Here is a 12,927-nt window from a genome sequence, read left to right as displayed (position 1 = left end):
TTCCCTCCACCATGACTTACTTTGGTACAAACATTTTTTTTTTACTTTGATTGAGATCAGAAACCAAATATTTCAAGCTACAACACTAAATGACTAATCTTAAGTTGCTTGAAAGAGAAAATTTACGTTGAATGAACAACATCAACGTTATACTTTTTTCAGTGTACAGTCTGCGAAACACGGAAGTGAGACAAGTAGTATTGGAAGTATTTGGCATCTATTGTATAATAATTGTGATATATATTGTCAGAGATGTACGGGGACACTGCCCGGCCGGGACGCTGGACAGTCCCCAACGGGGACAATACTTCTCCTCAGCCATGAGAGGGCAGCCGCCCGGGTCTATTTGGGGGCCACAGAGACGGAGCTGGGATGCCCGTGTGAGGATGTGGCCACCGCCAGGGGGCGCCCGGTCAGTTGGGGAGTCCTGGAAGGCAACATTTCCGCCATACCAGGAAGTGTTCCCGGAAACGGTTCTAAGACGACCCGGAGTGCTTCCAGGGGCTTTCCTGACACTTCCGCCACACCAGGAAGTGGCGTCAGGGAGCACCTGGGACTCATCGAGTCCTGATAAAGGCGCCTCCTTCCAGGCGGAGAGCCAGAGTTGGGAGGAAGGAGCGAAGCTTGTGAGGAGGAGGAGGAGGTCAAGAGAAGAAAGAAAGAAGAAGAAGAAAGGAAAGAGTTGGTGAAAGAAGAAGAAAGGAAAGAGTTGATGAGAGAAGGCATTGTGGAAACCGTACCCCCAACACAGTCAGACCGACACCAGGATGTATAAAACACGCTATTTATTTTTCCTTTACTGCACCACAATGCCTTCTCTCATCAACTCTTTCCTTTCTTCTTCTTTCACCAACTCTTTCCTTTCTTCTTCTTCTTTCTTTCTCTCTCTTTCTCTTGGACCTCCTCCTCCTCCTCACAAGCTTCGTCTCCTTCCTCCCAACTCTGGCTCTCCGTCTGGAAGGAGGCGGCTCCTTTTATCAGGACCGGATGAGTCCCAGGTGCTCCCTTGGACGTCACTTCCTGGTGTGGCGGAAGTGTCAGGAAAGCCCTGGAAGCACTCCGGTCGCCTTAGAACCGTTTCCGGGAGCACTTCCTGGTATGGCGGAAATGTTGCCCTCCAGGACTCCCCAACTGACCGGGCGCCCCCTGGCGGTGGCCACATCCTCACGGGCATCCCAGCTCCGCCTCTGTGGCCCCCAAATAGACCCGGGCGGCTGCCCTCTCATGGCTGAGGAGAAGTATTGTCCCCGTTGGGGACTGTCCAGGCGTCCCGGCCGGGCAGTGTCCCCTGCATATCTCTGACAATATATATATATATATATATATATATATATATATATATATATATATAGTGAAAGCTGGCCCGGACACAGACAGACGGACAACATGTTTTCACCCATCACACAGTTTATTTACACTATATACAATTTCAAAGTCCAGTGCACACTCACAAACCCCAGTGCCTCTTGCACCAATTTCCCCAAAGTCCAGGGCCCACAGTCTTTGTGCCTTCCTGGCCGCCTCCCGTCCTCTCTCTCCAGTTCAGTCCTGCTACCTCCCGACATCCACCCCTGACTGGAGGAAGGCCTTTATGGGAACCGGATGGGCTCCAGCTGCTTCCGGCACTTAGTCCTGGCCACACCCCTGTGTGGCGGAAGTGCCGGCTGCGCACCCGGAAGCCGTCCGTGTATCCCCTTTCGTCTTCCCCCCGGCACTTCCTGGTTTGGCAGAAGTGCCGGGCTCCCGGGATCAATAGGCACTGGGTGGCCACGGGTCCCTACAGGGCTGGGCTTCCAAGCCTTGTACCCGTGACCCCCTGCATGACCAGGACGGACGCCCCCTCGCGGTCTGGAGGATGCACAAGCCCTCCTCTCCTTCTCCTGGGCGTCCTGGCCGGGCTCCAGCCCTGGCCGGGGACCACAATATATATATATATATATATATATATATATATATATATATATATATATATATACCTGTATATATACTGTATATATATTATTTTTCATTTTTGAGCTTCCTAGACACCCCAAAGATAGAATATCTCACAAAATACTTTTTTCCCATAAAAACAGAAAATCCAAGGCCAAAAGGGTTAAAATGCCTGTAAGATAAAGTTAGACAAAATCACTCGCTAGTAAAAAGAATAGAAGGATGAGCCATCAGATCGGTTCGTAGCAACTTATTTTCCAACCAGTCTATAGTGCACAAATAACATGAGACAACTTTCTCAATCCTTACAACATCTTCATATCAAATTCCACCCAGTTTTGTGTTTAGAATCGGTGAAAGCACCTTAAATATCATCTGTTCAACTCATAAAAACATCCTAAATGTCATCTGTTCTAAAAGTTGAGGTCCTCGGTACTAAAAATACAGATGGTCAATGACTATAAAATACGTTTGAGGGGATAAGGTTGATGTCCAAGGGACCTAAAAAGGACCCTCATGGCACGGCACTGGGTCAGGGTCCAGTTCAGGGTTGTGGTTGGAGCCCATCCTGTTAAGAACTAGTCCTGGATCGGGCATGACATGGTTATTTCAAAATTGGCTGAGTGTGACCGTGGAACGTTTACATGAGTGAGATCTTCAATGGAAAGGCACCCTGTCCAATTCTGCCATATATGTTTTTTTGTGTGAAAAAGCAAAGAACTGTAAAAAAGGATCATGATAGAGATAAAAGAAAGTGATGAACAGTGACAGTCGATATCTTGGAATACTTTGATTTACTTTTTTTTCTCCAGCTAAATCTCCCTAGTACCATGCAGACATTAATCTACATTTTTGCTTTTCGCCCACGCTACCCCAGCATTTTTCTTTTTTGAATGAAACAGAGTTTTGAAACTGGTCTTCAGAGCCGTACATTTCTAATCATTTTGGCTCAGCATTACAGTATGGATGGGTGAAAATGGAGCGCTTTGCTAATCGCACTCTGCTTGGTTTGTGCTTATTATGTAGCCCATCGTTGACGAGATTCTGCTCGTCACATTTTTTCATCTGCTTTGCTCACCTGATACTTGAGCATTACTCTTAATAACAATTCTACCTCACCCTCAGTCCAAACAAAACCTTCTCTTTTTCTTTGTTTGTCATATTTTCCATTGCTGTTCTCTGTGTGTAAGTACAAGCTGCAAATGAATGTCTAGTGTGGGGGGCACTTACTCTTCTTGTTTCCACCAATACGCACATGCCCAGTATAGGCAAACGGGAACGCCATATGCATTTTTGGATATTTTAGTATGGGTCCCTCCTCTGAGTCAATGCCTTAATGTGGTGGAACAGTTTACATAATCAATGATCCTCTGAGCGATGTCATCGGGAGTTACGCACTCTTGGTTGGGCCACCCATGACGGCAAGGTCAGATGTGAGGTCCTGACTAACACTGACTCCTCCACCCCTTCCCACCAAGGGTCCATCCAAAGTGGTGCAACTAGTATGGGTGGATATACTTTTGTTAATGAGTTTATTTTAAAACATTTTAAAATGAGAACATCGTAGTCTGAATGTAGCTTTCTTGTCCTGCAATGTCGCTAGGTTTCAAACCACACACAAGTGTGAACAATAATATAAGTGAAAGGTCCACCCACAGACTTTTAGCACATTCGTTACAACCAACCTACAGTGTCATATGATGTTCAATACCCAAGGAATGGCTGGATGATCAGTTGACTTAGGTCAACTAGAAATGGACTTGCTTTTTCCCAACAGCCACAGTCCCCATAATTTTCTCCAAGATCTCCATGAATTCATTTTTTTTTTCTCTCCTCTGTTGATGTTTATGTACATGTAGCTGGACTGTACTGCTGCTATGTAGCTCGTCGTCAGGTGACTCCCTTCATTTTTGGACGTTTCGACACTTGTCACAACAACATCCTCTGAAGGGTGCAACAGTTGATTTAATCTGGCCTGACCTGAGCCAGGTGACTTGATCATTGTTCCTCTCTCCACAGCCATTATGTTTTCTCGGCATCTTGACCCACTGTATTGCAGATCTTCTGCTGTTGTGCTCTGATACTCAGAATTTTCAAAGCTCTCCAGAGAGACTGTCCTGAAGAACTTCTTGCTCTGAATTCCGCAGGCAGGCACTTTTCTCTCCACCCTTTCTCTGTGTAATCATCCACCAGCAGCTGGTATTTGTGCAATGTCCTTTCATGGGCCTCCTCCATGAGTTCTTCTATGTCTCCTTCAGATTAACAAGTCTGGCATCAGGGTCATACTGACAATATTCTATTGGAAAGTGAGGCTGCACTTGATGTCAGCTCTCACCTCCTAGTCTTTAGCTGTTTCCAGCACACCACTCTAGAAAAAGGTTGTAAGCTGCAATCTCTTGTCGATCTTCCTACAATTCCATGCTTCTTCTTCCTCAAGTGTTGTCAATGTTGTTAGTACCTTGTCATGCCTCCAGTGGTATCTCCCTCTCTGTCAGTGATGTACTGCAAGAAGACAATATGTGCTCAAGTTTCCCTGGTTTTCCACATTGCTTCTCTTAGCCCCCAAATGACTACATTTATGGGACTTGAAAGCACATAAAGAAACCATATTCTGCTGGCATCCATTGACCACGTCAGCACATGTGATCTTCCTTCCCTTAGCTCCTTTCTACGAAGTCCATTTCTCCCACTGTCTCATCCGAACTGCTTTTGCCAGCCTTCCTCACAGCAACCTGACCTGTCAATGAGAAAGGGGCTGAACACCAGCTTAAACTGAAAGAGGATTGATAACACTTTATTAGAAAGATCACAAGAAATTTTGAAGAATAAATCCAAGCTATCACTGTTTAAATAATGATGATGATGTCTTCCTTTAAATTCTGAATGGAGACAATGGGATTTGTACTTTGAATCAAATTGTTCCTGTTCCATAAACGGCAAAGGCAAAAAAACTGACACAACAATCTTACTCTTCCTCTCCAGATCTTATCTCCATCATAGTAACTTTACCAGCAGCACAACTTCCTAACTTTACAGATATAGCAGCTTTGGTAAATGGCCACCCACTAAGACTACAGTATAACAAATGCAGAGAATTTTAAACAATATACGTGGATGATGTGCAATCGGATGGCCTCCGTGGGAATGAGAGAGAGAAGAAATTCTTCCACTGGCCCATGCGTGTCTCTGTGACAGTTTTGTTTTAAGCAGCAATTACAGCAGGTGGTGACAGCCTGTGAACATGCATCTTTCATCCTCTCAAGTAATTGTTCTTTCTGCTTTGTGAGAGCCACAGCTTCCACATCCGAACTTAAAATAAAAAAAACACAACATCTTATGCTTCATGAAGAAAAGTGTTTGGATCATCATCCATTACTTCGACCAAATTCACATCCATCACCATTAACGTGATTTTGTCACAGGTATTTAGAATGTTCATTCTAATTCAATTTCTGATCAGCCCTTACCTATATTTACAGCTGGGCAAAAAAGATCAGAAGCTCTCACATTTTGTAAGTAGGTCCTATTTAAGGCTTCCTCAAAGCTGGTTATGCCAACCGAGTATACGTCAGCTGGCCTCACTGCTGTTCCTGATGTTCATACTCTCTAAGGATTGGTAATCACCTGCACCTTGGAGGATAAAGTGAAAACAAATTGCTGCAACATTTAAAAGTGAGCAAAGATAAATGGAGGAGAATTACTTGACAATACTAACTGCTATCTGTAGGGACACCGCTGCACAAACACAACACCTGAAAGAACAACTTCTGTCTTGAAACTTTAGAAAAGCATGTGGTGAGCCTTCTCAGCCATTACTGATGTGCTGGCCTCCCGTGTTTAGACGACAGAAAGAAGAAGTGTGCAGAAACTTGAGTTTCTTCCCTAACTCATTGATTTACCCTTAGTTGTATTTAATTAAATCAGTTTATTTTTATATAGCAGTCTTCCTGGAGTACGGGCTCAAAGTACCTGCACAAATTTATAGTCATAATGCAATAAAAGTAAATTGCAGAACAACAACAACAACAACATTTATTTATATAGCTCATTTTCATGCAAAAAGTGCTTTACATAATGAAGAAAAGAAATATAAAAGACAAAATAAGAAATTAAAATAAGACAACATTAGTTAACATAGAAAAAGAGTAAGGTCCGATGGCCAGGGTGGACAGAAAAAACAAAACAAAAAAAAAAACGGCTGGAGAAAAAAAATAAAATCTGCAGGGGTTCCAGGCCACGGGACCACCCAGTCCCCTCTGGGCAATCTACCTAACCTAACCTAACATACCTAACATTCAGAACCACACTAGTGTTAACATACGTGAGCCTGAACTATGTTAAACATACAGTAAAATAGAACAGCTGTGGTTGGTCGATCTAAGACAAACAAATCATGACGGTATAAAAGATATGGCGAGTTGAAAATGCATACCTGGAAGAAATAAGCCTCTGGGTCTTCATGGAGGGTTGTATGAGACATGGTCACAGTCAAGTTCAGAGTCACATTTCTGTTCTGCTGACTTAAACCTCTAGACTGCTCAAGCCCTTCTAGGAATTCTACAATATTATCAGTACATGACAGACACTAACAGAATATTTCTACCTCTTCACAATGATCCCAAGACTTTGGAGTCCATTGACCAGGCCATACCCAGATTGCTACACCAGTAACTTATCAGGAGGACCCAGCAAGAAAGAGCTGGTCTGAGGTGGGGAGGGCCAATTAAGTTTTCATCAAAACTATTGCCATCCATGAAAGAGAGAAGGAATGTTGTGGTCACAAGAAAAACTCATGGAACATGCTACTGAGTAGTGTGGTAGAAAGTAAGACTTTAAGGACTTTCTAAATTAGTCTTGGTGTTACCGTATATACTCGCGTTTAAGTTCTCCCACGGATAAGTCATGGCTTGATTTTACAGTATAATTTCCGGTATTTTATCATGTCGGTCGTTTAAGTCGAATGTGGAAAACTCACGCTATTGGTCCAAGAGAGAGTAACCACAGAGCACACTGCCTTTCTCTGTCTGCGTGACCACACGGTAATACCCGAACTATTCTGAAGTGACGTTTGCACTGTTTTGTGTTTTTGTATCTCACACGCTCATGCACCTTTATCATAAGAGCATCTCTTATCTATGATGGAGCGTTCAATCAGAAGAAAATATGAAGCTAGTTTTAAATTAAAAGTCGTTGAAGTGGCTGCAACAAAATTTGATGTGTCTGAGAAACTGATGTGAGATTGGAGGAAGCAAGAAGATGTAAAAAATAAAATAAGTGTTGCATTTTTAAACGGACATATAAGTCTGATTTTATGATAGATTTTTTTCAGGTTTCAAGACCCGACTTAAATGCGAGCATATACGGTATTTTGGATGAATTAATTGGATAGGACTGACCAGATTTGTTGAGGTGAATGGCCTGTTCTCTTCTAGATTGTTCTAAAGACCGGTTCCTGATGAAGTCTGTCAGCCAAAGTCAGCAAGACTGTTGGAAAACCTGGGAGGATGTTATCCCAAGGAATGTGGGATGGATTGATGTTTTGGAAGGTTCCCTAGGCAACACTTTGCTTCCTAATCTGGGCCAAGTATGACATTCTCTCAATCCGAGCCAAGGTGACAATGTGGTTTGGCCTAGAAGAGACGTCTATCACAATCTGTGTGTCTGCCAGGCTGCCTTGGCCCAGGGTTGATACAGATAGAGACATGACCAGGTGTTAAGGAAGCTCGAAGAATTAACAGAGCATATGAGAGCTCAAGCAAACAAAGTGTACTAATGTCAATAAAAAGCACAACCAGTTTGTGACAGAGGAAGATGTGCCATCTTGCCTAGGAAGGAACATCGGTCGCGGCCCCTGAGAACAACTAGGCTCTAAAAGTAGACCTAGACAATCAATTATGGTTCCATGTTGTGATCACCACCACCCTAATGCGACCTGACATCACCATGTAGTCTGTAACTGAGAAGCTTTTCCTGTTGGTTGAACTGCCAGTTCCCTGTAAGGGTGGCATCCACAAAGTCTACGATAGATAGAAAGCACGGTTGTTCAAAACTAATGGCAGAGTAATCTAATAGCAGGCCCATACAATGGGTAGTGTGCACCAGGGCTTTTCTACCTTCCATCGTGGGCATGCTCAAAGCATGCTGCATCCGTAAGGTTTCCAGGATTGTGTGGGATCCCCGTCTCCCCCAATCTTTTTTTTTCCCCTACTTTCATCCAGCAGAAGGCCTTAGCAATCTGCAGACCAACACTGCCAGACCGAAGAAGAGCGTCTTCCCACAGGCTGTCAGGTTCCTGAACACCTTGTCAGCCCCTGTCCTTGCGTGTGCACCCCTTGTCACAGGCTCATATCTTATTACTGTTTTGTTGTGCATTCCTTAGCCTTGCTTGTCCATTGTCCATCTCCTATCATCACTGATTGTCATTTGTCAGTATAATCGTGCAGATGTTGTTCCTTGTTCTAAATTCCCTTATGTAAAATTACCCACCCACCTGTATTGTTATATTGTCATATTTGTTGTCTAAATATTGCACTGTGGCCCTGGGAAATGTAATTTCATACCACTGTATAATAAGCCAAGGTATGTGTACATATGGTATGACAATAAAGTCCACTGGACTTGACTTGACTTGATGTACCAGAAATCCTAGACTCCTGGACTTCTTACAAAGGAGATGATGACAGGTGAATTACGAGGTTCAGGCCTCTGATGGAAGAGACACTCAATTCATTTTGTTTTGTCATAATTTCTACTTCCCTCTACAAGCTCAGCGTGCCGTAGTGAAATTCAAGCACACAATATTTAGACTGCCTTCTTTTTTTCTTGCATTCTCATAATTTCTTTAATCAGTGTGATATTTCTGTAAACAGCTGGCATTTTTGTAATTGCATTTATAAGACATCCGGTCCTGATCATCAACAGCCTAGTATGTTCTCTTCAGTGAATCATTTCTCTGACTTTTTTTTACTCCATTGTATTACTCAGGAAGTTCGTAGAGCTGCAATTTACCAACAACAATAATAATAAATAATAATAAAGCCAAGAAGGAAGTACGTTTACATGATGCACTCTTTTTCTGTGGCAAACAGGACAGGGTCTCTCTCTTTTCTTTCTTTTTTTGTCTAAATACAAAACTTCCCCTATAGTGACCTGGATTGTATAGACAAACTAGCTGGTCATCACTACGTGAGCACGGAAAGCCTTTTGTTCCACTAGCAGGATGTTGTTGATTTTGGGGACAGCTGTGTTGTGTGTCTGTTGGCCCTTAGCTTCTTCTGTCTGACCTTGTGCATTGTAGCAGTTCACGTGCGAGAAGAAAAGGATTACGGTGGTTTATTGGCAATGTCGGGCTGTCATAGGAGGAACGCAAACTATTTTGTGTAGACTCATGGGGCTCATGAGAATGTGTGGTAGCCACCATCAAGCTGTAGTGTGTTTGTGCATCTAAAGGGGTTTTTTATCGTTGGGTCTTCCATGGCTTGTTACACATCCAGAAGTGACAGAATCTCTCAAGACACTGCATTCTACTAACCCATCTTGCCTGCAATACCATCTTTTTCAGATCAGCTTTTGAAGACTCAAGTACTGTAAGTATTTATCTTAATTGTTTCTTTATCCTTTTAGCCAAATTATTGTTAGTATAGAGTTTCACATATTCACCAACAAATTACTGAACAGAGAGGCTTTTCCTTTTATGTAGGCAGTGCAAGTGATTATTGAGATCTTCTAAAGATATTATATGTACCTTGTAGAGGTGTTAGATGTGTATTTGAATAATCTCATAAAAAGTGAAATAGTCCCTGATAACATCAGTGTAGTATACCTGCATTTTTATCACTCTTTAATTTAATATTGTCTTTTATCAGTATGCTGCTGCTGGAGTATGTGAATTTCCCCATGGGGTTAATAAAGCATCTATCTATCTATTTTATTATATAGTGCCTATCTATCTATCTATCTATCTATCTATCTATTTTATTATATAGTGCCTATCTATCTATCTATCTATCTATCTATCTATCTATCTATCTATCTATCTATCTATCTATCTATCTATTTTATTATATAGTGCATATCTATCTATCTATCTATCTATCTATCTATCTATCTATCTATCTATCTATCTATCTATCTATCTATCTATCTATCTATCTATCTATCTAGTTCACAATTTATTTATCAATGCTGAAAAATGAATCAACACACTGTAAGGTCTTAGAAGCTTCTCTTCAGGTCACAGAAGCCATTCATTCATTCATTATCTAAGCCACTTAATTTAGAAATACAGATCAACACAGATATTGTCTATGAAAGGTCTACAGAAATGCAAAAGACACAGTTACTGGTTCACCACCCACACCAAGGCACATGGGTACATGGAAAATGAAAGCCTGTGGTCCTGCCTGGGCTGGAGTGTTTCACAGAGCAGGACTACATTGCAGGAACATTTGGCATAAACAGTCTAACCATTTGATGGCTTTATTAAGACAATAGAGTTGTCAGGGTACCCCTGAGATCATGCCTGGTCTATGCTGAATATTGATCAAGCCATAGAATACTTTAGTGCTCAATGTGAGATGCAAATCAGGGAGGAGGAACAAATACAGAAAAGGTTAGGTGATAACTGGGTCACCCCACTTATTGCCAAAGTCCAAAGATGAGCACATGGTGGTGCAACTGAAATAGGGATCAACCGCTGACTTCCTATCCTTTGTGGCTTTTCAAACTTTCGGCTTCTCGAGCATGTCTGGGACACCATCTTCAGAGAGCCCTTGAATTTATGTTGTCCCAAATGGAAGAGGTGTGCATTACTTGACTGGAGGGCATGGCTTAGTTTCCCTCACTGAGCAAATTCTTTAAACTACAGAAGAGAAGAAAAGGCAATGTTAGCATTGGTGCCCCCTCTCGCTCCAGTGTGGTATTGCATATCTTTTCTGAGTCTGGAAGGTGATCCCTAGAGCACTCATGCGTGACATTGCTTAGAAGTTTGCCCAAATCTCTTGGCTTGGCCATCAGATGGTGTAGAGCTAAGCAAGCATGTGTAACACGGTAACAACACATACATTTTAAAGGTGTAGAGACACAGCAGAAAATCTTTATAATAACATTTATTAATTACTTTAATACGTTTTTACAGTGAATGGATGTTGCAATTTAAGGTATTACAAAAACATCTACAAATAGTGAATGAATGACTTGGAAAGATGTGAAGAAGCATTATATAATATATGTTATTGCCATTGATGAAAGTTATTTTAATGTGCTGCCATTATATACATGATTATTTAATGCCATTTGCAAATATTTGAATATACATTAACTAATAATATGTTTGTTAATGACTTCTTAATAAAAATGATTATATAGTACTAGCTGTGTAAGCCTGGTCCTAGAAACTATTGAAATAGTCAGAAAAAAAAAATGAAATGTAGAGATGTCAGGTAATTGAAAGGAGCTACTCTGGGCATTTCTCTTCTAGGAGGTTTCGTTTAGCTGACGTGCTCGCATCGCTAGTGTATTAGCGGCTAAGCGAATGTCTTTCTTCGGAGGTTTTGTTTTGTCGACATGCTCGCCTCGCTTGTGTATTAGTGGCGGGAGGAAAAGTAAAAGGGATACCGTTTTGCCGATGTTAACGACTAAGCGACTTTGTCTTTCTTCTGAGGTTTCATTTTGCCGATGTTAATGGCTAAGCGACTTTGTCTTTCTTCTGAGGTTTCATTTTGCCGATGTGCTTGCCTCACTTGAGTATTAGCGGCAGGAGGAAAAGTAAAAGGGATGCTGTTTTGCCAATGTGTTTGCCTCGCTTCTGTATTAGTGGCTATGCGAGTAACTTTTTCTTTGGAGGTTTCGTTTTGCTGACGTGCTGGTCTTGATTGTGTATCCTTCGAGGTGGAGACCACACCCCAACTCTACCTCTCACTTCCGGGCCAAACAGACACACACGCTTCCACTCATAGATGTTTATATACAAGTTAGACGTTTATTATATAGTATAACATAACAATCTATACATTGTAAATGATAGGCCAGACATAAACCTAGAATAAACACTAAGGAGGCCAAATTTCTACCATAATGCCATCTCTTATCAAAAACAAAACACACAAGTGAGGAATGGGTAGACAGAATAACAACATGTACAAAATAATCTCTAAGAAAAGAAAAACCCTGATGCCTGCTCTGTCTGTCTGGGGATGACCGGCCCTCTTCCCACCTCTGTACTACAAGAACCTCCCATACTTCTCCTGTTCTCCTTCCACCTTGTCCCCCAGTCTTTATTTGAAACTTATCAAAAGGCACTTGTAATGGTGCAGACAGCCTCAGTTCTGAGGTAATCCCTCTAATGTCCTTTGGATGTCTTGGGGACATCTGTCTAGAGCTGCCTGTGTCGTCTTCTTCTTTCAGCCTGTAGCCATGAACTCCAGCTCTCATTCAAAGGTGCAGATGACCCCCAAATAATCTGCTCTTCATATTATAGTGGTTCTCTACCAAGAGGGCCCAACGCCCATTTGGGGGACCACAGTAAACTTCCACGGGCATCGCAGGATGACTGAAAATACATTAATTATCAAATAGTAGAAAAATAATGAAGTCCTCACATATTCTCAAGGTGAACTGGGAGATTTTGAAGAAATAAAGGTTGAGAACCCCTGCTCTAAAATATACAGTGTAATATAACTGAAAACTCCAAATTAAGCCATTTTAGAAAGCCTTTTCTTATTTGCAATGATGATTGGCAGGTTGACAAACGAAATTAGACAGGAGTACCCGTGGACTATGATGTTTGGTGATGACATTGTGATCTGTAGAGAGATTAGGGAGCAGGTCGAGGAGACCCTGGAGAGGTGGACATATGCTCTATAGAGGAGAGGAATGAAGGTCAGTAGGACCACCAAGACAGAATACATGTGTGTGAATGAGAGGGAGGTCAGTGGAATAGTGAGGATGCAGGGAGTAGAGTTGGAGAAAGTGGATGAGTTTAAATACTTGGAATCA

At 42.1% G+C, this 12,927-nt stretch overlaps 1 protein-coding gene across 2 annotated transcripts in view; it reads left to right on the top strand.

Annotated features, from left to right (window-relative positions):
- si:dkey-49n23.1 (semaphorin-3D) overlaps positions 1-12,927 on the top strand; it is a 297,367-nt gene that overhangs the window by 88,002 nt on the left and 196,438 nt on the right. Inside the window, exon 1 of one of the 2 annotated variants that reach the window (XM_039773290.1) lies at positions 9,161-9,518. The exons of the other annotated variant lie outside the window; for it this stretch is intronic. The gene's annotated coding sequence lies outside the window, so the exon portion shown is untranslated. Of the gene's footprint in view, positions 1-9,160; positions 9,519-12,927 lie in introns of those variants that run through there. 2 annotated transcript variants of the gene reach the window in all.

The sequence above is a fragment of the Polypterus senegalus genome, chromosome 12 (assembly GCF_016835505.1).
Source record: "Polypterus senegalus isolate Bchr_013 chromosome 12, ASM1683550v1, whole genome shotgun sequence".
Lineage (NCBI taxonomy): Eukaryota > Metazoa > Chordata > Cladistia > Polypteriformes > Polypteridae > Polypterus > Polypterus senegalus.
The sequence above is the reverse complement of the archived record's forward strand: the minus strand, read 5'-3'. Positions and strand labels throughout refer to the sequence as shown.